This window comes from Staurois parvus, unplaced genomic scaffold (genome assembly GCF_062004578.1).
Source record: "Staurois parvus isolate SC_StPar_1 unplaced genomic scaffold, SC_StPar_1.0 ptg002714l, whole genome shotgun sequence".
Classification (NCBI taxonomy): Eukaryota; Metazoa; Chordata; class Amphibia; order Anura; family Ranidae; genus Staurois; species Staurois parvus.
The window spans coordinates 40,931-68,505 of record NW_028320510.1 but is presented as its reverse complement, the minus strand read 5'-3'; the positions used below and the strand labels follow the sequence as shown (position 1 = coordinate 68,505).

The window sequence follows — 27,575 nt, the reverse complement described above, 5'->3', positions numbered from 1 at the left end:
ATTTAAGCTGGCCATACATTATACAATTTTCATTTACAATTATCTTTTGGATTTACCAAAACCATCTAATAGGAGATCAAACCTAAAACAACACTTCCAAAGTGTAACCAATCAGGCGAGCTCTTGCACTACGTAGCTGAAGGTAAATCTAAAGGAAATTGTATAATGTATGGCCAGCTTCAGTCTGGGAAAACAGAGGATATCATAAGAAATTGACAGTTTTTTTCCGTTTTAGCCTTTTTTTTTTCCAAGCCTTTGTTGCATCCCTGCTGATCTCATGCAGCCTCTGTTAGCCACTTCCAGTGCCGTCTTAATAGCCTCCTGGGCCCCTGGGCACGGTAATGCACTGGGGCCACTTCTATACTGCCCCAGTTTACACACCTACTGAAGGGATAGAATTAGATATTTATTAGGACTTTCAATAAAATCAATTTTAAACAATAAGAAAACATGACATACATCAAAGATTAATCAACAGAAATGGCACAATACGGGGGGGGGGGGGGAGTGAGGAGGGCACAGTACTGGGATCAGGAGTCAGGAGGGCACAGTACGGGGGGGGGGGGGGGGGTGGAGTGAGGAGGACACAGTACTGGGATCAGGAGTCAGGAGGGCACAGTACGGGGGGGGGGGGGGTGGAGTCAGGAGGGCACAGTACAGGGGGGAGTCAGGAGGGCACAGTACGGGGGGGGGGGGGTCAGGAGGGCACAGTAAGGGGGGGGGGGGGAGTCGGGAGGACACAGTACTGGGATCGGGAGTCAGGAGGGCACAGTACGGGGGGGGGTGGAGTCAGGAGGGCACAGTACAGGGGGGAGTCAGGAGGGCACAGTACGGGGGGGTTCAGGAGGGCACAGTACAGGGGGGAGTCAGGAGGGCACAGTACAGGGGGGAGTCAGGAGGGTACAGTACAGGGGGGGAGGGCACAGTACAGGGGGAGTCAGGAGGGCGCAGTACAGGGGGGAGTCAGGAGGGCGCAGTACAGGGGGGAGTCAGGAGGGCGCAGTACAGGGGGGAGTCAGGAGGGCACAGTACAGGGGGGAGTCAGGAGGGCGCAGTACGGGGGGAGTCAGGAGGGCGCAGTACAGGGGGGAGTCGGGAGGGCGCAGTACAGGGGGGAGTCGGGAGGGCGCAGTACAGGGGGGAGTCGGGAGGGCGCAGTACAGGGGGGAGTCGGGAGGGCACAGTACGGGGGGAGTCGGGAGGGCACAGTACGGGGGGAGTCGGGAGGGCACAGTACGGGGGGAGTCGGGAGGGCACAGTACGGGGGGAGTCGGGAGGGCACAGTACAGGGGGGAGTCGGGAGGGCAAAGTACAGGGGGGAGTCGGGAGGGCACAGTACAGGGGGGAGTCGGGAGGGCACAGTACAGGGGGGAGTCGGGAGGGCACAGTACAGGGGGGGAGGGCACAGTACAGGGGGAGTCGGGAGGGCGCAGAACAGGGGGAGTCGGGAGGGCGCAGAACAGGGGGAGTCGGGAGGGCGCAGTACAGGGGGAGTCGGGAGGGCGCAGTACAGGGGGAGTCGGGAGGGCGCAGTACAGGGGGGAGTCGGGAGGACACAATACGGGGGGAGTCGGGAGGGCACAGTACAGGGGGAGTCGGGAGGGCACAGTACAGGGGGAGTCGGGAGGTCACATTACAGGGGGAGTCGGGAGGGCACAGTACAGGGGGAGTCGGGAGGGCACAGTACAGGGGGAGTCGGGAGGGCACAGTACAGGGGGGAGTCAGGAGGACACAGTATAGGGGGAGTCAGGAGGGCACAGTACAAGAGGGCACAGTACGGGGGGGAGTTGGGAGGTCACATTACAGGGGGGAGTCGGGAGGGCACAGTATAGGGGGAGTCAGGAGGGCACAATACTGGGATCAGGAGGGCACAGTACAGGGGGGATTCGGGAGGGCACAGTATAGGGGGAGTCAGGAGGGCACAGAACAGGGGGAGTCAGGAGGGCACAATACTGGGATCAGGAGGGCACAGTACAGGGGGAGTCACGGGGGCATCTAATATATATATTAGACCCTTATGCAAGCATGCAGCCTGGCGGGTCAGGAAAGTGGGGGGGGGACTGAGTCCCCCCCCCCGAACCGTATCAGACTACATGCCCTTGTGACATCACCAACCAGGGCATGCTGGGTCAGTGATGTCACAAGGGGGTGGGGTCACCTGGTGATGTCAATTCATCAAACAAAAAAGACATAGCAAAGTCGCATGGCAAAGTCGGGTATCAAGTCGTACTGAAGACACCAGGAAGTCGCACAACTTTCAGGTCGCAGTAGCGTGAGCCGAGCCTTAAACAATAATCTGGAAACATTCTAAACCTATAAACAATAAATGCTTTCCTTAATTCTGTAAGGCCCCATTCACACTTGTGAATGAAGTTGACTGCGATTACCTGCGGGGGACACCATTCCAAGCAATGGGAATCTGACACCGCAGCTATTCATGGCCATTCACATGTAATCGGCCAGGCAGAAAAAGATTGGCTCTGTCAGCCTCCCATTGCTTTGAATGGGGCTCCCCACATGCAGATATTTGAGGGAGACCCCCGCTGAGTCTCTCGCAGGTAATCGCAGTCAGTACCTTTCACAATGGGGAATGGGGCCCAACTGCATGGCCTGTTGTAGTTGCACATATTTTGGTTTTTGGTTTGTTTTTTGTTGGTAATCCCCAAAGCCCCCCATGTACAGCAGCACAATCTGTACAAATGGCGACCCCGGTCTACAACCCTCCCCCAACCTCGGCACATGCTGCCCAGGTAAAGTTCCATCTCTACCTCTCCGTAATATAAAAGACCTATTATGCTTTTTCTTTGTCTTCTTGGACTTTATAATGTTCCTCCTTGGCGTCCTGTTGTTTGGCTCCAACTCCCAGGATCAGATTGCGTCTCTCAAAGGGCAGCGAGAAGAGAACAGATGGGAGTTGGAAGGTAATGAAGAGAGGGCCTCTTATCGGAGATCAGGGAACCTTTGTGATGTCATGTGAAACCCTCCGAGAGACGCTACAAATTGGAACCCTTTAAAAATCTTCGGCATTGAGGTGGTTACAAAAGAACGTTTCTTCTCCTCCACAAAACCATAGAAAACAATGAGGGGGGCGGTGGACGGCTGTTGTATTCCTGTATACGGGGCTCACAGGGTTCACAGCACTTTACAGTCCATAGAACCACTGGTGTCTCGTTCTGCCTTGAAGGAGCTCATAAACTATTTCCACCATCTCTACTGTGAGAGTTTAATCTTTGTCCCTAGATGGGTCTACAGGCTCTTGCCAGCCGCTTTGTGTTGATCAACTTTTCTCAACCTTTTATACTTTGATGAATCTTTGAAATTATTTTCTTATCTCGGAACCCTTGCTAATGATCATTACTATACAGTGGGGAAAATAATCATTTGATCCCCTGCATATTTGGTAAGCTTTCCCACTTACACAGAAATGAAGGGTCTATCATTTGTATCATAGGTGTATTTTAAATGATAGAGACAGAAAATCAGCCAAAGATACAGAAAAAACATGATACAAATGTTGTAAATGGAGTTGGAGTTCAGTGAGTAAAAAAAGTATTTGATCGCCAAGCAAAACATGACTTAGTACTTGGTGGAGGAACCCTTGTTGGTGAGCACAGAGGTGAGGTGTTCCTTGTAGTTGGTGGAGGAACCCTTGTTGGCGAGCACAGAGGTGAGGTGTTCCTTGTAGTTGGTGGAGGAACCCTTGTTGGCCAGCACAGAGGTGAGATGTTACTTGTAGTTGGTGGAGGAACCCTTGTTGGCGAGCACAGAGGTGAGATGTTCCTTGTAGTTGGTGGAGGAACCCTTGTTGGCGAGCACAGAGGTGAGACGTTCCTTGTAGTTGGTGGAGGAACCCTTGTTGGCGAGCACAGAGGTGAGACGTTCCTTGTAGTTGGTGGAGGAACCCTTGTTGGCAAGCACAGAGGTGAGATGTTTCTTGTAGTTGGTGGAGGAACCCTTGTTGGCAAGCACAGAGGTCAGATGTTCCTTGTAGTTGGTGGAGGAACCCTTGTTGGCAAGCACAGAGGTGAGAATGTCCTTGTAGTTGGTGGAGGAACCCTTGTTGGCCAGCACAGAGGTAAGACGTTCCTTGTAGTTGGTGGAGGAACCCTTGTTGGCAAGCACAGAGGTGAGACGTTTCTTGTAGTTGGTGGAGGAACCCATGTTGGTGAGCACAGAGGTGAGACGTTCCTTGTAGTTAGTGGAGGACCCTTGTTGGCGAGTACAGAGGTGAGACATTCCTTGTAGTTGGTTGAGGAACCCTTGTTGGCGAGCACAGAGGTGAGACGTTCCTTGTAGTTAGTGGAGGAACCCTTGTTGGCAAGCACAGAGGTAAGACGTTTCTTGTAGTTGATTACCAGGTTTGTAGACGTCTCAGGAGGGATTTTGGTCCATTCTTCTTTATAGATCTTATCTAAATTTTTAAGGGTTCTTGACTGTTGCTTGGCAACTTGAAGTTTCAACTCTTTTCATAAATTTTCTATAGGATGAAGGTCTGGAGACTGGCTAGGCCACCCCATGACCTTAATGTGCTTCTTCTTGAGCCGCTCCTTTGTTGCCTTGGCGGTATGTTTTGGGTCATTGTCATGCTGAAAGACCCATCCACGACCAATCTTCAGTGTTCTGGATGAGGGAAGAAGGCTCTCATCCAAGATTTTACAATACATGGCCCCGTCCATTGGCCCCTCAATGCGGCAAAGCTGGCCTTTACCTTTAGCAGAGAAACTGCCCCAAAGCATAATGTTTCCACCTCCATGCTTGACTGTAGGGATGGTGTTCTTAGGGTCATAGTCAGCATTTTTCTTCCTCCAAATACGGCGAGTCGAGTTAATGCCAAAGAGCTCAATTTTGGTCTCATCTGACCACAACACTTTCTCCCAATCCTTCTCTGAATCATTTAGATGTTCATTGGCAAACTTCAGATGGGCCTGGACATGTGCCTTCTTGAGGAGGGAGACCTTGCAGGTGTTGCAGGATTTCAATCCATGGCGGCCTATTGTGTTACCAATGGTTTGTTTGGTGACTGTGGTCCCAACAGCCTTGAGATCATTCACAAGCTCCTCCCGTGTAGTTCTGGGCTGATCCCTCACTTTTTTCATGATCCTCTTTACCCCATGAGGCAAAATCTTGCATGGAGTTCCAGACTGAGGGTGATTGATGGTTATTTTGTATTTCTTCCATTTGCAAATAATTGCTTCAACAGTTGTCTCCTTCCTCCAAGCTTCTTGTGGATGATCTTGTAGCCCATTCCAGCCCTGTCAGGTCTATAATCTTGTCCCTGAGGTCCTCTGACAGCTCTTTAGTCTTGCCCATGGTGGTGGTGAGGTTTGAATGGAAGAAAGATATTCTGTGGATAGGCGTCTTTTATACATATAACAAGTTGTTGTTAGGAGCACTTTCTTACATTGACGTGACTGATCTGTGTACCACACGAGCACAGAGCCAGTCTGCGGGAGCCAGAATTATCGTTGGCTGGTAGGGGATCAAATACTTATTTTAGTCACTGAACTGCATCTTAATTTATAACATTTGTATCATGGGGTTTTTCTGGATTTTTGGTTGATATTCTGTCTTCATCATTTAAAATAAACATATGATAAACATTATAGACCCTTCATTTCTTTGTAAGTGGACAAACTTACAAATTTTCAGGGGATCAAACAATTATTTTCCCCACTGTATGTACAGCCCATGGTACATTAGCATGGGAGTCAGTGGGAAGAATGCGTCTTATATTGGAGGTCAGTGGGAAGAATGTCCCTTACATTGGTGGTCAGTGGGAAGAATGTCCCTTACATTGGTGGTCAGTGGGAAGAATGTCCCTTACATTGGTGATCAGTGGGAAGAATGTCCCTTACATTGGTGGTCAGTGATGAGAATGTCTCTTACATTGGTGGTCAGTGGGAAGAATGTCCCTTACATTGGTGATCAGTGAGAAGAATGTCCCTTACATTGGGGGTCAGTGGGAAGAATGTCCCTTACATTGGGGGTCAGTGGGAAGAATGTCCCTTACATTGGGGGTCAGTGGGAAGAATGTCCCTTACATTGGTGTTCAGTGGGAAGAATGTCCCTTACATTGGGGGTCAGTGAGAAGAATGTCCCTTACATTGGGGGTCAGTGGGAAGAATGCTTCTTACATTGGTGATCAGTGGGAAGAATGTCCCTTACATTGGGGGTCAGTGGGAAGAATGTCCCTTACATTGGGGGTCAGTGGGAAGAATGTCCCTTACATTGGAGGTCAGTGGGAAGAATGTCCCTTGCATTGGTGTTCAGTGGGAAGAATGTCCCTTACATTGGGGGTCAGTGAGAAGAATGTCCCTTACATTGGGGGTCAGTGGGAAGAATGCTTCTTACATTGGTGATCAGTGGGAAGAATGTCCCTTACATTGGGGGTCAGTGGGAAGAATGTCCAGTACATTGGGGGGTAAGTGGGAAGAATGTCCCTTACATTGGGGATCAGTGGGAAGAATGTCCCTTACATTGGTGATCAGTGGGAAGAATGTCCCTTACATTGGGGATCAGTGGGAAGAATGTCCCTTACATTGGGGGTCAGTGGGAAGAATGTCCCTTACATTGGGGATCAGTGGGAAGAATGTCCCTTACATTGGGGATCAGTGGGAAGAATGTCCCTTACATTGGTGATCAGTGGGAAGAATGTCCCTTACATTGGGGTTCAGTGGGAAGAATGTCCCTTACATTGGGGGTCAGTGGGAAGAATGTCCCTTACATTGGGGATCAGTGGGAAGAATGTCCCTTACATTGGGGGTCAGTGGGAAGAATGTCCCTTACATTGGGGATCAGTGGGAAGAATGTCCCTTACATTGGGGATCAGTGGGAAGAATGTCCCTTACATTGGGGATCAGTGGGAAGAATGTCCCTTACATTGGTGTCTGTAACTTATCTGAGAGGCAGAAACTTCTCCTTGCTCAAGGATCCCCTAACAACCTCTGGAGTGTCCCATCTGTTTCCCAGAACCCTGATTATGAAGACCATCTTAGAGAGTGCCATATACCTGTATTATTCCAATGATCCTTCGATGTGAGATCTAAAAATGCCTCTAGATGGGTCTGCAGTCTCCTGCTGGTCATTCTGCATTTTGTACTCTTACCCTCAGAGATGGACATCTTTGAAACCATCATGGAGTACCTCTATGATCCCTTGGTGTCATTCAACAATACTTCTAAGTGGTTATACAGCCTCTCACTAGTCATTCTGAATTTCATATTCATTCCTCTAGATATGGGCAACTTAGATCATGATGCATAATATCTCTATGAACTCTTACTGTGAAATTTAAAAATGCCTTTGTGTTGGCCTACAGCTTCTTTTTACCAGGCTTGGGCCTTTATTAATGGAGGACGGCTTCCACTGGAGGGGTGGAGGTTGGTGGTGCACTGGGACCCCATGTTCTTAATCTAGATACTAGCATGTTTCCTCAATGTTCTGACCCTACCAGCCAGGAACCTTTCCCTCTGCTATATCTTTTCCCTAACAAGCTGGGTCTATGTCCCCGATCTACCAATCACTGTACGGCGCAGGTACCCTAATTCATAAGGTCCCAAACCAAGATGGCCACCGAAGGACACTAGAAGTTGCAGCGTCCAGACAGCTGGTTCATCTCTGACACCAATGGAGTCCATGAGGGGACAGTTCCCCTAACAAACTACTCTCCATCTGTATAATAGCACAGCGCCACCAACTGGATGGAAGGGAACCTGCGCCTGCCTACACCCTTACTATGTAGCCTATATTCCCTATAGCTACGTTTTCATGATTACTTTGTTGAATTTACCTTGACTTTACTTTTATAGCCGGCAAAAGAAGAAATGATAACATTCTATTTCTGAGCGCTAATAGAGAATAAAGTGAAAGTAATCCCGTTCTGCAAATTCATTTTTTTAGGTTACTTCTAAGACACGTCATGAATAGAGAAGACTGTCGAATATAAGAAGCCAAATCTTTTCATGTATTTTCCTTTTGTTCAGAGTTTTCTCCCCGGCTTAGGTTCTATGTGTGTATTTGTGTTCTGGAAATAATTTATTTCCAGCAGCTTTAGAGCCAAGAAGATTTACATAAGTGATGGCGTTATCCTGCCAGCGGCTTATCCTGCTTATATCACCCTATCTGCAACAACGGCGTCATTAAATCTTATTACCGGAAAACACAATAAGAAGAGAGGCCAGCTCTGAATAGTCTTTATTTTGTGTGGATTAAGGAGAGCTCCGGCCTGATCAGTACACAGGTGAACGCACACATTGAGGAACGGTTTACCCTGCCGGACTAGCAGAGTGATAGACGTCCTCCTGTGGTTCATCTATATCTACTGTAATATACACTACATTGCCCCGAGTATTGGGCCGCCGGCCTTTCCACACACATGACCTGTAATGTCCTCCCAGTCTTAGTTCGTAGGGTTCAATATTGAGTTGGCCCCGCCCTGTCCACACACATGACCTGTAATGGCCTCCCAGTCTTAGTTCGTAGGGTTCAGTATTGAGTTGACCCCGCCCCTTGAGTCACAGACGGGGAAGGCTCACTTCCATGATGCTGCATATATACATTATATTGCCCCAAGTATTGGGCCCTGGCCTTTCCATGTACATGACCTTTAATGGCCTCCCAGTCTTAGTTCGTAGGGTTCAATATTGAGTTGGCCCCGCCCTTTGCACACACATGACCTTTGATGCCCCCCCTAGTCTTAGTCCGTAGGGTTCAATATTGGTCCGCCGGCCTTTCCACACACATGACCTTAATGCCCTCCCAGTCTTAGTCCGTAGGGTTCAATATTGAGTTGGCCCCGCCCTTTCCACACACATGACCTTTAATGCCCCCCCTAGTCTTAGTCCGTAGGGTTCAATATTGGGCAGCCAGTCTTTCCATGCACATGACCTTTAATGGCCCCCCAGTCTTAGTCCGTAGGGTTCAATATTGAGTTGGCCCAGCCCTTTGCACACACATGACCTTTAATGGCCCCCCAGTCTTAGTCCGTAGGGTTCAATATTGAGTTGGCCCCGCCCTTTGCACACACATGACCTTTAATGGCCCCCCAGTCTTAGTCCGTAGGGTTCAATATTGGTCCGCCAGCCTTTCCACGCACATTACCTTTAATGACCCCCCAGTCTTAGTCCGTAGGGTTCAATATTGAGTTGGCCCCGCCCTCCCCACACACATGACCTTTAATGGCCCCCCAGTCTTAGTCTGTAGGGTTCAATATTGAGTTGGCCCCGCCCTTTGCAGCTATAACAGCTCCAACTCTTCTGGGAAGGCCGTCCACAAGGTTTAGGAGGGTGTCTATGGGAAGGTTGGACCATTCTTCCAGAAGCACATTTGTCAGGTCAGGCACTGATGTCGGGGGAGGAGGCCTGGCTCGCAGTCTACCCTCTAATTCATCCCAAAGGTGTTCTATGGGGTTGAGGTCAGGACTCTGTGTAGGACAGTGAAGTTCCTCCACCCCAAACTGGCTCCTCCATGTCTTTATGGACCTTGCTTTGTGCTCTGGTGCGCAGTCATGTTGAATCAGTCATGTTGAAACTCTTCCCACAAAGTTGGGAGCATGAAATTGTCCAAAATGTCACCTTAAGAGTTCCCTTCACTGGAACTAGGGGGCCAAGCCCAACCCCTGAAAAACAACCCCACGCCATAATCCCCCCTCCACCAAACTTAACACTTGGCACAATGCCGTCAGGCAAGTACCGTTCTCCTGGCCACCGCCAAACCCAGACACGTGGAGAGGAAGGCACTGATGGACAACAGTCTGTTTTCCATTAGTTTCATTGAAGGACAGGTGAGATATGAGGGGTCTTTTATTATTATTATACAGGATTTATATAGCACCAACAGTGTACGCAGCGCTGTACAACAAAAGGGCAGACGGTACAATTACAATACTAATGACTACAGGAGGATTCAGAGGCCCGGCTCGTTAGAACTTACAATCTCAGATTTTAGACCCCCAATGTCTCGTTTAAGAGATTCTGTCACTAAAAAAATGCATCACATGGGAGACTTTTTGTCACGTATGTGCTAAAAAAAATAGTTTAGTGAAAACATAATTTAAAGTGTGAAAAATTAAAGTTATACCCAAGCACTTATAATCCCCCCCAAAACTTTTGGACCCCCACATGCACTCACTGACCAACGTAAATGCACGCATCAAGGCGCCGACGCATGAAAATGCTGATTGTGCTACACTTGTCACATATCGCCGCTCATGCCAGGGTGAGAGCGATTGTTCTAGGAGTCTCAGTTAATGCCAAACTGATGACCTGGAGGGGCTTTTACTGGACACTTGGGGGACGTTTTGATAACGCTGGTAACTTTATCTGTAGCTTAGCTGTGTAACATCATGTTAAAAATGTGAGTTTTTCAGCGTTTTTGCATTAGCGTTTAGTGGCGTTTTCCTGCGTTTGCGTTTTTTAGCATTTTTTTACCAGAAATTTTTTTTTTGTCAAAAAAACACCCAAAAACTCGGGGCCCAGAAGCATAGTGGGGGATGGATATATGGAGGCATGGATGGATGGATAGATGGTTGGGTTGAAGCATGGATGGATGGATATATGGAGGCATGGATGGATGGATAGATGGTTGGATTGAGGCATGGATGGATGGATAGATGGTTGGGTTGAGGCATGGATGGATGGATATATGGAGGGATGGATGGATGGATAGATGGTTGGGTTGAGGCATGGATGGATGGATATATGGAGGTTGACGGATGGATTGATGGTTGGGTTGAGGCCTGGATGGATGGATGGATATATGGAGGCATGGATGGATGGATAGATGGTTGGGTTGAGGCATGGATGGATGGATATATGGAGGCATGGATGGATGGATTGATGGTTGGGTTGAGGCCTGGATGGATGGATATATGGAGGCATGGATGGATGGATGGATGGATATATGGAGGCCTGGATGGATGGATAGATGGTTGGGTTGAAGCATGGATATATGGAGGCATGAATGGATGGATTGATGGTTGGGTTGAGGCATGGATGGATGGATATATGGAGGCATGGATGGATGGATAGATGGTTGGGTTGAGGCATGGATGGATGGATATATGGAGGCATGGATGGATGGATTGATGGTTGGGTTGAGGCATGGATGGATGGATCTATGGAGGCATGGATGGATGGATAGATGGTTGGGTTAAGGGATGGATGGATAGATATATGGAGGTATAGCTGGATAAAAAAATGTTTTCTGTCAAAAAGTCCAAAAACGCCAGTTTAAGGCGTTTTCCTGTGTTTTTTCCTAGAGTGTTTTTACAGCTAAAAAATCTAGTTCTGGGTTTTTTTCCTGCAAAAAAACATTGATTCCAGTCTCTGTGTATGGACACCTAGGATAACATGGGGGGGGGGGGGGGTTACTGGCTGTAGAAAAAAAATGTCCAAAAGCCAAAAACAGCCGCTGTAAAAACGTCCCGCGTGCGTGAGGACTTGAAGTGTCACCTGTGGAATATATAGGGTACCGTTGCTTGTTTTGCGGGCGTGTACAATTGTAATGCTTGACATGTTGGGTATCTATTTACTCGGTGCTACCTCATCTTTTATATTTTACCAAAACTTGGGCAATACATTGTGTTTTGTGCCACAAAATGGTATTTGTTACCGAAATTTTACATTTTGTAACTGTTGCGCTAATATCGCGTAGCACTACCCTCTTAGGGGTCGCTAAAGGTTTGGGCCCCTCTATAGTCCTTCACAGTCAGGCAACATGCATTTCTCAAAGATTTGAACTCTGGAGAAAGTACAGCTTGGGCTTATTTTTTGGGGTTTTTTTTTTTTTTTTTCAAGAGAATTGAACTTGGATGGGGTAAGGCGTGTATGGGATGCCCAGGGAACAGCAAACTGAGGACAAATTCCTGGTAATTATGCACAAGTCTTTTCCCAGAAAAGTCCTTTGTTGGTGAGCTCTCCAGCATCTCCTGGTATACCTTCCCAGACGCCAGATGAATCCTCTTCTCACCCAGCTATCTGGAGGAAATCCCTGGGCAAGGGGGTCCAGTACTTGCCATGTTAAGTCAAACAGTCCTGGGTAAAGAGCTTGTCAGGTTCCCCGCCAGAATGCCACTTTCCCCTTAGCTGGCCAAGTTGTGTAGGATTCCTCACTCTTCCTCCCCTGTGTGTTGGTTGGGTTAGTGCCTGCCTTCAGGCCTTCTACTAGGATGGCTCCTTCCCTGCTGCACAGGTGGTCCTCTTTCAGGAGACTCCTGTGGTTGGGTGATCCTCTTCTCCAGTTACCCTGCCTGGTGGTAGGCCTCTTCCCACTGAACCCCCTCCCAGGCCTCTGCATCTCAACCTCCTCTACACCTTCCACCCGAACTCTCCTGCCTCTGAACAGGCTACGTCACTAAAGGCTGTCCTGACCCCATGCCAAGCCTCAGCCTGGGGATTGGCCAGGATCCCTCAAGTGTGCAGACCAACTCCTCCTCACCCACCCACTGAGTTCTAGAGACTTCTCCAAGTCTCTAGATCGGGGGAAGTATCAGTGAGCTGATCTGCAGAGCCTCTCAGACCTGACCCAAATTTGACCCCTCTAACTATCACCTAGGCTGGACCTCAGCCCACCGGTGTATTTAGGTTTTGTGCTGCCCTAGGCAACAGAAAAACCGGACGCCCTGGCAGAGAGAGCCTGACACCAACCAACACCAAACACCCCCTTCCCCAACGGAGAGAGCTTGACACCAACCAACACCAAACACCCCCTTCCCCAATGGAGAGAGCTTGACACCAACCAACACCAAATACCCCGTTCCCCAACGGAGAGAGCTTGACACCAACCAACACCAAATACCCCCTTCCCCAATGGAAAGAGCTTGACACCAACCAACACCAAACACCCCCTTCCCCAATGGAGAGAGCTTGACACCAACCAACACCAAATACCCCCTTCCCCAACGGGGAGAGCTTGACACCAACCAACACCAAATACCCCCTTCCCCAACGGGGAGAGCTTGACACCAACCAACACCAAATACCCCCTTCCCCAACGGAGAGTGCTTGACACCAACCAACACCAAATACCCCCTTCCCCAACGGAGAGTGCTTGACACCAACCAACACCAAACACCCCCTTCCCCAACGGAGAGAGCTTGACACCAACCAACACCAAACACCCCCTTCCCCAATGGAGAGAGCTTGACACCAACCAACACCAAATACCCCCTTCCCCAACGGAGAGAGCTTGACACCAACCAACACCAAACACCCCCTTCCCCAACGGAGAGAGCTTGACACCAACCAACACAAAATACCCCCTTCCCCAATGGGGAGAGCTTGACACCAACCAACACCAAACACCCCCTTCCCCAACGGAGAGAGCTTGACACCAACCAACACCAAACACCCCCTTCCCCAACGGAGAGAGCTTGACACCAACCAACACCAAACACCCCCTTCCCCAATGGAGAGAGCTTGACACCGACCAACACCAAATACCCCCTTCCCCAATGGAGAGAGCTTGACACCAACCAACACCAAATACCCCCTTCCCCAACGGGGAGAGCTTGACACCAACCAACACCAAATACCCCCTTCCCCAATGGAGAGAGCTTGACACCAACCAACACCAAATACCCCCTTCCCCAATGGAGAGAGCTTGACACCAACCAACACCAAATACCCCCTTCCCCAACGGGGAGAGCTTGACACCAACCAACACCAAATACCCCCTTCCCCAATGGAGAGACACTCACCTTCACAGCTCTGGACATCCCCAGGAACAATAATTGGGCTCTGCATACGCCGTCAAACAGCCCGCAGCCTCCCTCGGATCTCACCTGGTCCCCATGCCACATATGTCCCTTCCAGGGGGAAGTGCTGCCCCCCTAAAAAATGCCGCCCTAGGTACATGCCTTGTTTGCCTTGTGGTAAATACACCCCTGCCACAGCCGTCTAAAAAAAAAAAAAAAAATAGCGATCTCCCCCTAGATAAATAGGAGGGGGGTGCTATGTTCGTGTAATTGGTATTACCACCATTTCATTCTCCAGGGTGTCTCCTTTCAGAAAATATTTTAGAGGGTTTAACTAACCTTCAGGCTTAAAACTATCTTTTAAACGAGTGAAAAAAAATGTAAAAAACACTCTGGCTGCAAAAAGGTTAAAGAGAGGAAATCGCAGCGCAGGAGGCAGTCATGGCTCCCCAGGGTGAGGTTCGTGGTCGTTGTGGAAGGTGACAGGATATAACGCAGCTGTACCTCCAGAGTCTAGGCTGCTTCTTCCCGGATGTGATGGTCTCAGGAGGACTCATCAGGTTCTTATGACATGGCTGCAGCCCAGGGGATGGTGGCCGACTCTATGGAGACGCCAAACGCACAGATAACCAGGTGGAAGGAAACCAACAAGCTGAATGTTCGTTCAGACCCCGGTCACACCATGCGCCATGCCATGCGAGCTACAAATTGCATGGCAAGTCGCCCCCTACTGTCCGCAATTACAGCCGTCATGTCGGTGCGATTCCAACTTGGTCGGAGACGCACAGATTTCTACAGTAGTGCATGCGATACTTCAGGTGCGATTTGTATAGACATCTGTGCCTTGCAAGTCGGAATGACGTCCGATTTTGAAATCACTTCACTGGAAGTCGCAGGATTTCCACGTCGGATCGGTGTGACCGCGGAGTAAGGCGCATTTCGTCATTTTATATGTATGTGCAAAAGAACAAACACTTAACTATACTGTGCAACTGCTGTGGGGCCCAGAAGTATAGTGGGGGCCCAGAAGTATAGTGGGGGCCCAGAAGCATAGTGGGGGCCCAGAAGTATAGTGGGGGCCCAGAAGTATAGTGGGGGCCCAGAAGTATAGTGGGGGCCCAGAGCCATGTGATTTCTGCAGGTAGCGATAACATCTGGCCTGGACATTTAATTACAATAATGTGCAGATTTGGATCCTCTATATCAGGGGTGTCAGGCAGGCGGACCTCCAGCTGTTGCGAAACTACAAGTCCCATCATGCCTCTGCCTTTGGGAGTCATGCTTGTAACTGACAATCTTGCAATGCCTCATGGGACTTGTAGTTTGACAACAGCTGGAGGGCCGCCAGTTTGACACCCGTGCCCCCCCCCCCCCACCCCAGCATGGAGACATGGATGGATGAATGGAGACATGGATGGATGGAGACATGGATGGATGGATTGATGGATGGAGACATGGATTTGATGGATGGAGACATGGATGGATGGATGGTTGGGTTGAGGCAATGATGGACGGTTGGATGGAGACATGGATTTGATGGATGGAGACATGGATGGATGGATTGATGGAAACATGGATGGATGGAGACATGGATGGATGGATGGAGACATGGAAGGATGAATGGATGGATGGAGACATGGATGGATGATTGGGTTGAGGCATGGTTGGATGGAGACATGGATGGATTGATGGATGGAGACGTGGAAGGATGAATGAATGGATTGATAGATGGATGAATAGATGGAGACATGGATGGATGGATGGATGGATGGATGGAGACATGGATGGATGGAGACATGGATGGATGAAGACATGGATGGATGAGACATGGATGGATGGATGGAGACATGGATGGATGGATGGATGGAGACATGGATAGATGGAGACATGGATGGATGGAGACATGGATGGATGAGACATGGATGGATGGAGACATGGATGGATGAGACATGGATGGATGGATGGATGAGACATTAGATGAGTTCTGTAATTAGTTGGGAGTTTTCCTCTAGGAAGCATGTAATTCCCATGACGCACGGTGTGATGTCCGGATGAATCCGAGGAGATTTGGATATTTCCTTCTCAGGTTCCGCCTCCTCTTGGCGTTCTACAAGGGCGGCTCCGCCCAATCGCTTACAGGCGACATTGGGGATAAATGCAGGGTGACAGGTCTTGTCTCCACCCCCTTCTGTAGTTTTCTGTAGTGGGTGGAGCTTATTTAGCTGTAGTGGGTGGATCCTGCTGGGCCCCTCCCACAGCCCTGCTGTCTCTCCTTGTGCAGGGTGACTGGTCTGGTCTCCACCCCCTTCTGTAGTTTTCTGCAGTGGGTGGAGTTTATCTAGCTGTAGTGGGTGGAGCTGATTTGGCTGTAGTGGGTGGATCCTGATGGGCCCCTCCCACAACTCTGCTCTCTCTCCTTGTGCAGGGTGACAGGTCTCCGCCCCCTTTAGTAGTTTTCTATAGTGGGTGGAGCTTATCTAGCTATAGTGGGTGGAGCCTGCTCTCTGCACAGATTATGTAGAGCACAGTGATGATTTCTCTGCTACTTTTACAAGGTGATGTCTGAGTTTGCAATGGACACAAAGTGTTTTTTTCTGCCAGCTTGTACCATCCTCTGACAGCTCCCAAACCTTTCCTTTTCCCCTGTTCATTTGGGTTGAACTGTGCATGTTGGCTGCGGTCATGCAGACTACCAATCCCAGAGGCCGTCTTGAGAGCGAGCAAGTGAGGGTGGCTACATTGCTACATGCATTGGGATCACGGTGAACGAACGTAGCCACCCTCTAACAGGAAGTCGGGTCTCAGCAGTGACGAGGAATGAGGAGATGAGGGGCGGAGCACAAAGGAAAGGAGTTTTTAAAGTTAAAGCAGAACTTCTCTCTCAGTCCACACGGACCGGTTATCATCCTTCCGCTGCCGGCATTCGTACATGGAAGGGCGCTTAGATTTATTAGTTTGATACCGACATCCCTGGCATAGGCAGATGCAGTCATACATCCCAGGATTCCTCAGGAGGGGCTTTCTCAGCTAAGCACACCCTCCTGCCTGTGTGCCTGAGCTAAGGGCAGATGGACTCCTGGCCCATAGCCACACCAGGAAGTGAGAAGGTGTCCCTGGTTGTCAGCAGAACTAGTGTCCCCATTGGAAGGTTTCCCCTCTATTCCTGTTCTGGGGACAACATAATATGTTGGAAAATAATTACATAAAACATAATAGGATATATTCGAAAATAATAGAATAGAATAGAATAGAATAAGTTAAAATAGAAAGAATATAGCCATCTTCCAAAATTTTTATTTTGAAAAGAATGGAATAGAATAAAAAAAGAATAGAAAATAATAGAATAAAAAAGAATAGAATAAGTTAAAATAGAAAGAATATAGCCATCTTCTAAAAAGAATAGAATAGAATAAAAAAAAATAGAAAATAATAGAATAGAATAAAAAAGGATTTGATTAGAATAGAAAAAACAAATATTGTCTTCTGAAATCCAAATTTCGAATAGAATAGACGCTTTTTTTCTTCACAATGAATTCGGATCAGTTTGATATTTTTGATTCAAATTCGATCCGAATAGTTCAAATCCATCGGGAAAATTTTAATCCGTTTGAAAAGAAACAAATGAAACAAATGAACTTCGTCACGAATACAACAAAAGGAAATTGACAAGTTAATGAATTGATCCAAAATAAAACAGAACAAATGTTCTACTGAAGCTGTTCTCATTGTGTCCAAGCATTGGGGGGGATTTGTAGTTCATCTGCGGCTGGGCGTGGCCTCTGTAGGCACCATCTGCCCAATGACGGCTGACAACTGACCTTTGACACGCTGTGCTCCCCGGGTGTAGGGATCTGTCATGTGACATTTGGGATCTGTCATGCGATATTTGGGATGTGTCATGTGATATTTGGGATGTCATGTGATATTTGGGATGTCATGTCATATTTGGGATGTGTCATGTGATATTTGGGATGTCATGTCATATTTGGGATGTGTCATGTGATATTTGGGATGTGTCATGTGATATTTGGGATGTGTCATGTGATATTTGGGATGTGTCATGTGATATTTGGGATGTCATGTGATATTTGGGATGTGTCATGTCATATTTGGGATGTGTCATGTCATATTTGGGATGTGTCATGTGATATTTGGGATGTCATGTGATATTTGGGATGTCATGCGATATTTGGGATGTGTCATGTGATATTTGGGATGTCATGTCATATTTGGGATGTGTCATGTCATATTTGGGATCTGTCATGCGATATTTGGGATGTGTCATGTGATATTTGGGATGTCATGTGATATTTGGGATGTCATGTCATATTTGGGATGTGTCATGTGATATTTGGGATGTCATGTCATATTTGGGATGTGTCATGTGATATTTGGGATGTGTCATGTGATATTTGGGATGTGTCATGTGATATTTGGGATGTGTCATGTGATATTTGGGATGTCATGTCATATTTGGGATGTCATGTCATATTTGGGATGTGTCATGTCATATTTGGGATCTGTCATGCGATATTTGGGATGTGTCATGTGATATTTGGGATGTCATGTGATATTTGGGATGTCATGCGATATTTGGGATGTCATGCGATATTTGGGATGTGTCATGTGATATTTGGGATGTCATGTCATATTTGGGATGTGTCATGTCATATTTGGGATGTGTCATGTCATATTTGGGATGTGTCATGTGATATTTGGGATGTGTCGTGATATTTGGGATGTCATGTGATATTTGGGATGTCATGTGATATTTGGGATGTGTCATGTGATATTTGGGATGTCATGTCATATTTGGGATGTGTCATGTCATATTTGGGATGTGTCATGTCATATTTGGGATGTGTCATGTGATATTTGGGATGTGTCATGTGATATTTGGGATGTCATGTCATATTTGGGATGTGTCATGTCATATTTGGGATGTGTCATGTGATATTTGGGATGTGTCATGTGATATTTGGGATGTCATGTCATATTTGGGATGTGTCATGTGATATTTGGGATGTGTCATGTGATATTTGGGATGTGTCATGTGATATTTGGGATATCATGTCATATTTGGGATGTGTCATGTGATATTCGGGATGTCATGTGATATTTGGGATGTGTCATGTCATATTTGGGATGTGTCATGTCATATTTGGGATGTGTCATGTCATATTTGGGATGTGTCATGTCATATTTGGGATGTGTCATGTGATATTTGGGATGTGTCGTGTGATATTTGGGATGTCATGTCATATTTGGGATGTGTCGTGTGATATTTGGGATGTCATGTCATATTTGGGATGTGTCATGTGATATTTGGGATGTCATGTCATATTTGGGATGTGTCATGTGATATTTGGGATGTGTCATGTGATATTTGGGATGTCATGTCATATTTGGGATGTGTCATGTGATATTTGGGATGTGTCATGTGATATTTGGGATGTCATGTCATATTTGGGATGTGTCATGTGATATTTGGGATGTGTCATGTGATATTTGGGATGTCATGTGATATTTGGGATGTGTCATGTGATATTTGGGATGTGTCATGTGATATTTGGGATGTGTCATGTGATATTTGGGATGTCATGTGATATTTGCTGAGAGAGACTCACCTTCGATGTTGTCTACTTGCAGCTCTGGCCAGGACATCCAGGGAACCAGCGTTGTGGCCAACCTGCCCGTTCTCATTCGGCAGAACCCTTCGGATTCCCTGCGAAGAGTCGTGCCAAAAGTCAGAGTAAGCATTCTTTTATTTTTCACTTGCCTGTCGCTGTTATCTGGTCACTTTTGGATAGATTGGGTTAGAACCCCAGTAAGGGTCTTTTCTGCTGTCTTGGACAGTTGTCACCAGAAGAGGTGTCCCCATTGGAAGGTTTCCCCCCACCTCCTTATCAGCTGTCCCTGTTCACAGCCTTGTGGCCACAGATCGGGTTGGGGTGGTTGTGCATTGGCTTGCCTTCTTATATGTAGCGGTGCACACACGTGTCAAGGCTTATGGTGGCCGGTGTTGTGGATTTTTTCGACAGCTACCTTGTAAGAGAGTATGACTGACCTCTGCCTTTCTGTTGCTGACCTGGACTTCCTGACTCTGCCTGTGTCTCCTGATTTCTATCCTTGCCTGCCGCCTGCCTCGACCTCTGCCTGGAACTGTCCTTGCCTGCCGCCTGCCTCGACCTCTCCCTGGAACTGACTATCCTTGACTGCCTCCTGCCTCGACCTCTCCCTGGAACTGACTATCCTTGACTGCCTCCTGCCTCGACCTCTCCCTGGAACTGACTATCCTTGACTGCCTCCTGCCTCGACCTCTGCCTGGAACTGACTATCCTTGCCTGCCACCTGCCTCGACCTCTGCCTGGAACTGACTATCCTTGACTGCCTCCTGCCTCGACCTCTGCCTGGAACTGACTGTCCTTGACTGCCGCATGCCTCCACTTTTGCCTGAAACTGACTATCCTTGACTGCCACCTGCCTCAACCTCTGCCTGGAACTGACTATCCTTGACTGCCGCATGCCTCCACTTTTGCCTGGAACTGACTATCTTTGCCTGCTGTCTGCCTCGACTTCTGCCTGGAACTGACTATCCTTGACTGCTGCCTGCCTCTACCTCTGCCTAGAACTGACTATCCTTGCCTGCCTCCTGCCTCAACCTCTTCCTGGAACTGACTATCCTTGTCTGCCACCTGCCTCGACCTCTGCCTGTGTCTCCTGATTTCTATCCTTGCCTTCCGCCTGCCTCGACCTGTGCCTGGAACTGACTATCCCTTCCTGCCTCAACCTCTGCCTGGAACTGACTATCCTTGTCTGCCACCTGCCTCGACCTCTGCCTGGAACTGACTATCCTTGACTGCCACCTGCCTTGACCTCTGCCTGGAACTGACTATCCTTGACTGCCTCCACTTCTGCCTGGAACTGACTATCATTGCCTGCCGCCTGCCTCGAAATCTGCCTGGAACTGACTATCCTTGACTGCTGCCTGCCTCTACCTCTGCCTAGAACTGACTATCCTTGCCTGCCTCCTGCCTCAACCTCTTCCTGTAACTGACTATCCTTGACTGCCTCCTGCCTTGAACTCTGCCTCGAACTGACTATCCTTGACTGCCTCCTGCCTTCACTTCTGCCTGGAACTGACTATCCTTGACTGCTGCCTGCCTCAACCTGTGCCTAGAACTGACTATCCTTGCCTGCTACCTGCCTCTTCCTCTGCCTGGAATTGACTATCCTTGTCTGCCTTCTGCCTCAACTTCTGCCTGGAAACCGACTATCCTTGTCTAACGCTTGCTTAAACCTCTACCTGGGAATTGATTAACTGTGCCTGTCACATGCTTTGACCCCTGCCTGGAAACTGACTCTCCTTGAGGTTGAGGCAAGCAGCAGGCAAAGATAGTTTCCAGGCAGAGGTCGGGGCAGGCAGTAGGCAAGGATAGTCAGTTTCCATGCAGAGCTTGTGGCAGGCAGTAGGCAAGGATAGTCAGTTTCCAGACAGAGGTTGTGGCAGGCAGTAGACAAGGATAGTCAGTTTCCAGGTAGAGGTTGTGGCAGGCAGTAGGCAAGGATAGTCAGTTTCCAGACAGAGGTTGTGGCAGGCAGTAGGCAAGAACAGTCAGTTTCCAGGTAGAGCTTGTGGCAGGCAGTAGGCAAGGATAGTCCGTTTCCAGGTAGAGCTTGTGGCAGGCAGTAGGCAAGGATAGTCAGTTTCCAGGTAGAGGTTGTGGCAGGCAGTAGGCAAGGATAGTCAGTTTCCAGGCTGAGGTCGAGGCAGGCAGTAGGCAAGGATAGTCAGTTTCCAAGCAGAGCCACAAGGCAGGTAAGCATAGTTATTTTACAGACAGGGGTTGAGGTGGGTGGCAGGCAAGGATAGTTGCTTTTCAGGCTGAGGTTGAGGCAGGCAAAGAAAGTCAGTTTCCAGGCAGAGGTGGAGGCTGGCAAGAATAGATGTTTTTTAGGTCGAAAGCAGGAGGCGGGCAAAGAAAGTTGATTTCCAGGCAGAGGTGGTGGCAGGGGGCAGGCAGGGATGGTCAGTTTTGAGGCAGAGGTCCAAGCAGGCATCAGTCAAGGATGTGTGCCTTGACAAGTTCCTGAACCTGACCGATTTGCTTGCTGCCATTCTGTCTCCTCATTGTAGCCTCCCTGTTTCTGCAAACCCCCTGCTCAGGTGATACTGAGCTTGGTGACCTGGGGGCATCCTGCAAAGCTCTAGGGTTACTGGCCCATCATTCCTTGTGGGGTGCTCTAGCAAAGACCAAGGTCCCATTGGGACACTACCACTCAGGTGATCCTGAGCTCGGTGACTTGGGGGCATCTTGAAAGCTCTAGAGTTACTGGCCCATCATCCCATGTGGGGTGCTCTAGCAAAGACCAAGGTCCCATTAGGACACTACCACTCAGGTGATCCTGAGCTCGGTGACTTGGGGGCATCTTGCAAAGCTCTAGGGTTACTGGCCCATCATTCCTTGTGGGGTGCTCTAGCAAAGACCAAGGTCCCATTGGGACGCTACCATTAAGGTGATTCCGAGCTCAGTGACATCTTGAAAGCTCTATGTTTACTGGCCCATCATCCCATGTGGGGTGCTCTAGCAAAGACCAAGGTCCCATTAGGACACTACCACTCAGGTGATCCTGAGCTCGGTGACTTGGGGGCATCTTGCAAAGCTCTAGGGTTACTGGCCCATCATTCCTTGTGGGGTGCTCTAGCAAAGACCAAGGTCCCATTGGGACGCTACCATTAAGGTGATTCCGAGCTCAGTGACATCTTGAAAGCTCTATGTTTACTGGCCCATCATCCCATGTGGGGTGCTCTAGCAAAGACCAAGGTCCCTTTGGGAAACTACCACTCAGATGATCCTGAGCTTGGTGACTTGGGGGCATCTTGAAAGCTCTAGAGTTACTGGCCCATCATCCCATGTGGGGTGCTCTAGCAAAGACCAAGGTCCCATTAGGACACTACTACTCAGGTGATCCTGAGCTCGGTGACTTGGGGGCATCTTGCAAAGCTCTAGGGTTACTGGCCCATCATCCCATTTGGGGTGCTCTAGCAAAGACCAAGGTCCCATTAGGACACTACCAGTCAGATGAGCCTCCATCATCTGTCAGTGGTGGATCCCGTAATAGTGTCCGGGTGACATTGGTCTCCAGGTCATATAGAGAGGAAGAACCTCCCAGAGGGCACACAGACGGCAACAAAAACCTGGTCGAGGATCTGACCCACACCCCCCCCAAAAAACGTACATGCTGTCTAGCCTCATCAAGAATTTAATACTTTTCACCGGAGCAGTCCTTTAATACGGGATGTTCTGTTCCTCTGATCCGTACAGACGCAGTTATAAACCTTGCATCCCCCCCGCCGTTGTCATGGTAACAGACAAATTGTATCATAGCTCTGTAAAACAATGGAGAAGGAGCAGAAGTTTCATTCAGAATGAAGTGACAGCAGACGTGACGGTTACCATCTGCCAGCTATTACTGCCTGTAACGTGTGCGCCGTCCTGGATTACAGTCTATAGGCTCCGTATACTGGAGGGATTGGAGGGACATTCACAGTGAAATCCTGCTCAACCCTCAAAGGGGATATATAATAAGCTGAAGGGATGGTTCACGCCATGTATGTTGAGCTGCATAGATCCACCCAGTCTCAAAGCATAGATCCACGCAGTCTCAAAGCATAGATCCACGCAGTATCAAAGCATAGATCCACGCAGTATCAAAGCATAGATCCACGCAGTCTCAATGCATAGACCCACGCAGTCTCAATGCATAGATCCATGCAGATTCAATGCATAGATCCACGCAGATTCAATGCATAGATCCACGCAGATTCAATGCATAGATCCACGCAGATTCAATGCATAGATCCACGCAGATTCAATGCATAGATCCACGAAGACTCAATGCATAGATCCATGGATACTCAATGCATAGATCCATGCAGTCTCAAAGTGTAGATCACGCAGTCTCAAAGTGTAGATCACGCAGTCTCAAAGTGTAGATCACGCAGTGTCAAAGCATAGATCCACGCAGTGTCAAAGCATAGATCCACGCAGTGTCAAAGCATAGATCCACGCAGTGTCAAAGCATAGATCCACGCAGACTCAATGCATAGATCCATGCAATCTCAAAGCATAGATACAGTCTCAAAGCATAGATCCACGCAGTCTCAAAGCGTAGATCCACGCAGTCTCAAAGCATAGATCCACGCAGTCTCAAAGCATAGATCCACGCAGACTCAAAGCATAGATCCATGTAGTCTCAAAGCATATATCCACGCAGACTCAATGCATAGATCCACACAATCTCAAAGCATAGATCGACGCAGACTCAAAGCATAGATCCACACATTCTCAAAGCATAGATCCACACATTCTCAAAGCATAGATCCACACATTCTCAAAGCATAGATCCACACATTCTCAAAGCATAGATCCACGCAATCTCAAAGCATAGATACAGTCTCAAAGCATAGATCCACGCAGTCTCAAAGCGTAGATCCACGCAGTCTCAAAGCATAGATCCATGCAGTCTCAAAGCATAGATCGACGCAGACTCAAAGCATAGATCCATGTAGTCTCAAAGCATATATCCACGCAGACTCAATGCATAGATCCACACAATCTCAAAGCATAGATCGACGCAGACTCAAAGCATAGATCCACACATTCTCAAAGCATAGATCCACACATTCTCAAAGCATAGATCCACACATTCTCAAAGCATAGATCCATGCAATCTCAAAGCATAGATACAGTCTCAAAGCATAGATCCACGCAGTGTCAAAGCATAGATCCACGCAGTGTCAAAGCATAAATCCATGCAGTGTCAAAGCATAGGTCCACGCAGTCTCAAAGCATAGATCCACGCAGTCTCAAAGCATAGATCCACACAGTCTCAAAGCATAGATCCACGCAGTCTCAAAGCATAGATCCACGCCGACTCAATGCATAGATCCACACAATCTCAAAGCATAGATCGACGCAGACTCAAAGCATAGATCCACACATTCTCAAAGCATAGATCCACGCAGTCTCTATGCATAGATCCACACATTCTCAAAGCATAGATCCACGCAGTCTCTATGCATAGATCCACACATTCTCAAAGCATAGATCGACACAGACTCAAAGCATAGATCCATGCAGTCTCAAAGCATAGATCCACGCAGACTCAATGCATAGCTCCACGCAATCTCAAAGCATAGATCCACGCAGTGTCAAAGCATAGATCCACGCAGTGTCAAAGCATAAATCCACGCAGTGTCAAAGCATAGGTCCACGCAGTCTCAAATCATAGATCCACACAGACTCAATGCATAGATCCACATAGTCTCAAAGCATAGATCCACGCAGTCTCAAATCATAGAGCCACGCAGACTCAATGCATAGATCCACACAGTCTCAAAGCATAGATCCACGCTGTCTCTAAGCATAGATCCACACATTCTCAAAGCATAGATCGACGCAGATTCAATGCATAGATCCACGCAGACTCAATGCATAGATCCACGCAATCTCAAAGCATAGATCCACGCAGTCTCAAAGCATAGATCCACACAGTCTCAAAGCATAGATCCACGCAGTCTCAAATCATAGATCCACGCAGACTCAATGCATAGATCCACGCAGACTCAATGCATAGATCCACGCAGTCTCAAAGCAGAAGTCAACGCTCAACACAAGGGCACATAGTAAAAACTGCTTTCCATGTGCCCTTTTCACACCATAACACTGTGTTGAAAAAAGTATACAGTGTGATGCATTGCAACAACGCATCACATCGCCCAGACACAACGTACACCAGCATGCATGCACTTAGCACGTGGGCTGGTGTGAACAAGCCCTAAAGTCAAAATGTGCCCTCAGATGGATTCCTTCCCCCTTGAGCCCCGTTTTTACTTGTAGCTCATACATTATTTTATTTCACATCCATCATCCCATGTGGGGTGCTCTAGCAAAGACCAAGGTCCCATTAGGTTTCCATAGATCCTTAGGTAACTCAGACGACATGCAGGGTCCACTTCCTCCTCAGATCTTCTGCTGGCTGTGGGGGGTCCTTGATGTTTCAGACAGCAGTGCTGATGAGGTGACATCTTTGTCACTGTCTGCTTCAATACAGTGTGCACTATGGTGGTGCCCCCTCTGGGGTGGGTCCATGGCGCCCTGCACTCACCCTTTTTTTAAAAAAAAAAGACAAATTCAAGCCCCCAATAAAAGACAGCATGAAGAGGACACAGTGTCACAGTAGTGTCTTCTGCCTCGCCTCAAATCGCTCCCCCCACAGTAGTATCCTCTGCCCTCCTTTTACATCACCCCCCCCCCCCCAGTAATGTACTCTGTCCCTCCACTGTAGTGTTCTCTGACCCTCTTCCCTTCCCACATAGTACTGTCCTCTACTCCCCCCATACACACTGTAGAGTCCTCTGCACCCCCCCCCCCACACACCGTATTGTCTTCTACTCCCCCCACACACTGTAGTGTCCTCTGCACCCCCCCCCCCACACACCGTATTGTCTTCTACTCCCCCCACACACTGTAGTGTCCTCTGAACCCCCCCCACACACACCGTATTGTCTTCTACTCCCCCCACACACTGTAGAGTCCTCTGCACCCCCCCCCCACACACCGTATTGTCTTCTACTCCCCCCACACACTGTAGTGTCCTCTGAACCCCCCACACACACACCGTACTGTCTTCTACTCCCCCCACACACTGTAGTGTCCTCTGAACCCCCCACACACACACCGTATTGTCTTCTACTCCCCCCACACACTGTAGAGTCCTCTGCACCCCCCCCCCACACACCGTATTGTCTTCTACTCCCCCCACACACTGTAGTGTCCTCTGAACCCCCCACACACACACCGTACTGTCTTCTACTCCACCCACACACCGTAGTATCCTCTGCACCCCCCCCCCCACACACACTGTAGTGTCCTCTGCACCCCCCCCACACACACTGTAGTGTCCTTTACTCCCCACACACACACACCGTATTGTCTTCTACTCCCCCCCCACACACTGTAGTGTCCTCTGAACCCCCCACACACTGTAGTGTCCTCTGAACCCCCCACACACTGTAGTGTCTTCTGCACCCCCCATACACTGTAGTGTCTTCTGCACCCCTCCACACACTGTAGTGTCTTCTGCACCCCCCCACACACACTGTAGTGTCTTCTGCACCCCTCCACACACTGTAGTGTCTTCTGCACCCCCACACACACACTGTAGTGTCTTCTGCACCCCCCACACACTGTAGTGTCCTCTGCACTCCCCCCCCCACACACTGTAGTGTCTTCTGCACCCCTCCACACACTGTAGTGTCTTCTGCACCCCTCCACACACTGTAGTGTCTTCTGCACCCCCCCACACACACTGTAGTGTCTTCTGCACCCCCCACACACTGTAGTGTCCTCTGCACTCCCCCCCCCCACACACTGTAGTGTCTTCTGCACCCCTCCACACACTGTAGTGTCTTCTGCACCCCCCACACACTGTAGTGTCTTCTGCACCCCCCCACACACTGTAGTGTCTTCTGCACCCCCCACACACTGTAGTGTCCTCTGCACCTCCCCCCCCCACACACACAGTAGCATCCTCTGTCCCCCACACACACACACAATAGTGTCCTGTGCCCCCAAAGTAGTGTCCTGTGCCCCCTTGCCAACAGTAATGTCCCCTGCCCCCCAAAGTAGCACTGTCCTGCATTCCCCCCACCCCACCCCACAGTAGTGTCCTTTGCCCCTCCTCAATAGCACTGTACTCTGCACCCCCCCCCCCCCCCCAGTAGTGTACTCCGCCCCCCTCCATATCATTGTCCTCTGAATTATAGCTGTCCCCCCCAAACACAGTAGTGTCCTCGGCCCCCCCTCCATAGCACTGT

The 27,575-nt window shown here is 48.8% G+C and overlaps 1 protein-coding gene across 1 annotated transcript in view; it reads left to right on the top strand.

Annotated features, from left to right (window-relative positions):
* LOC149429405 (serine/threonine-protein phosphatase 4 regulatory subunit 4-like) overlaps positions 1-27,575 on the top strand; it is a 97,241-nt gene that overhangs the window by 32,754 nt on the left and 36,912 nt on the right. Inside the window, exon 2 of the mRNA XM_089666446.1 lies at positions 19,343-19,445. The gene's annotated coding sequence lies outside the window, so the exon portion shown is untranslated. The remainder of the gene's footprint in view (positions 1-19,342; positions 19,446-27,575) is intronic.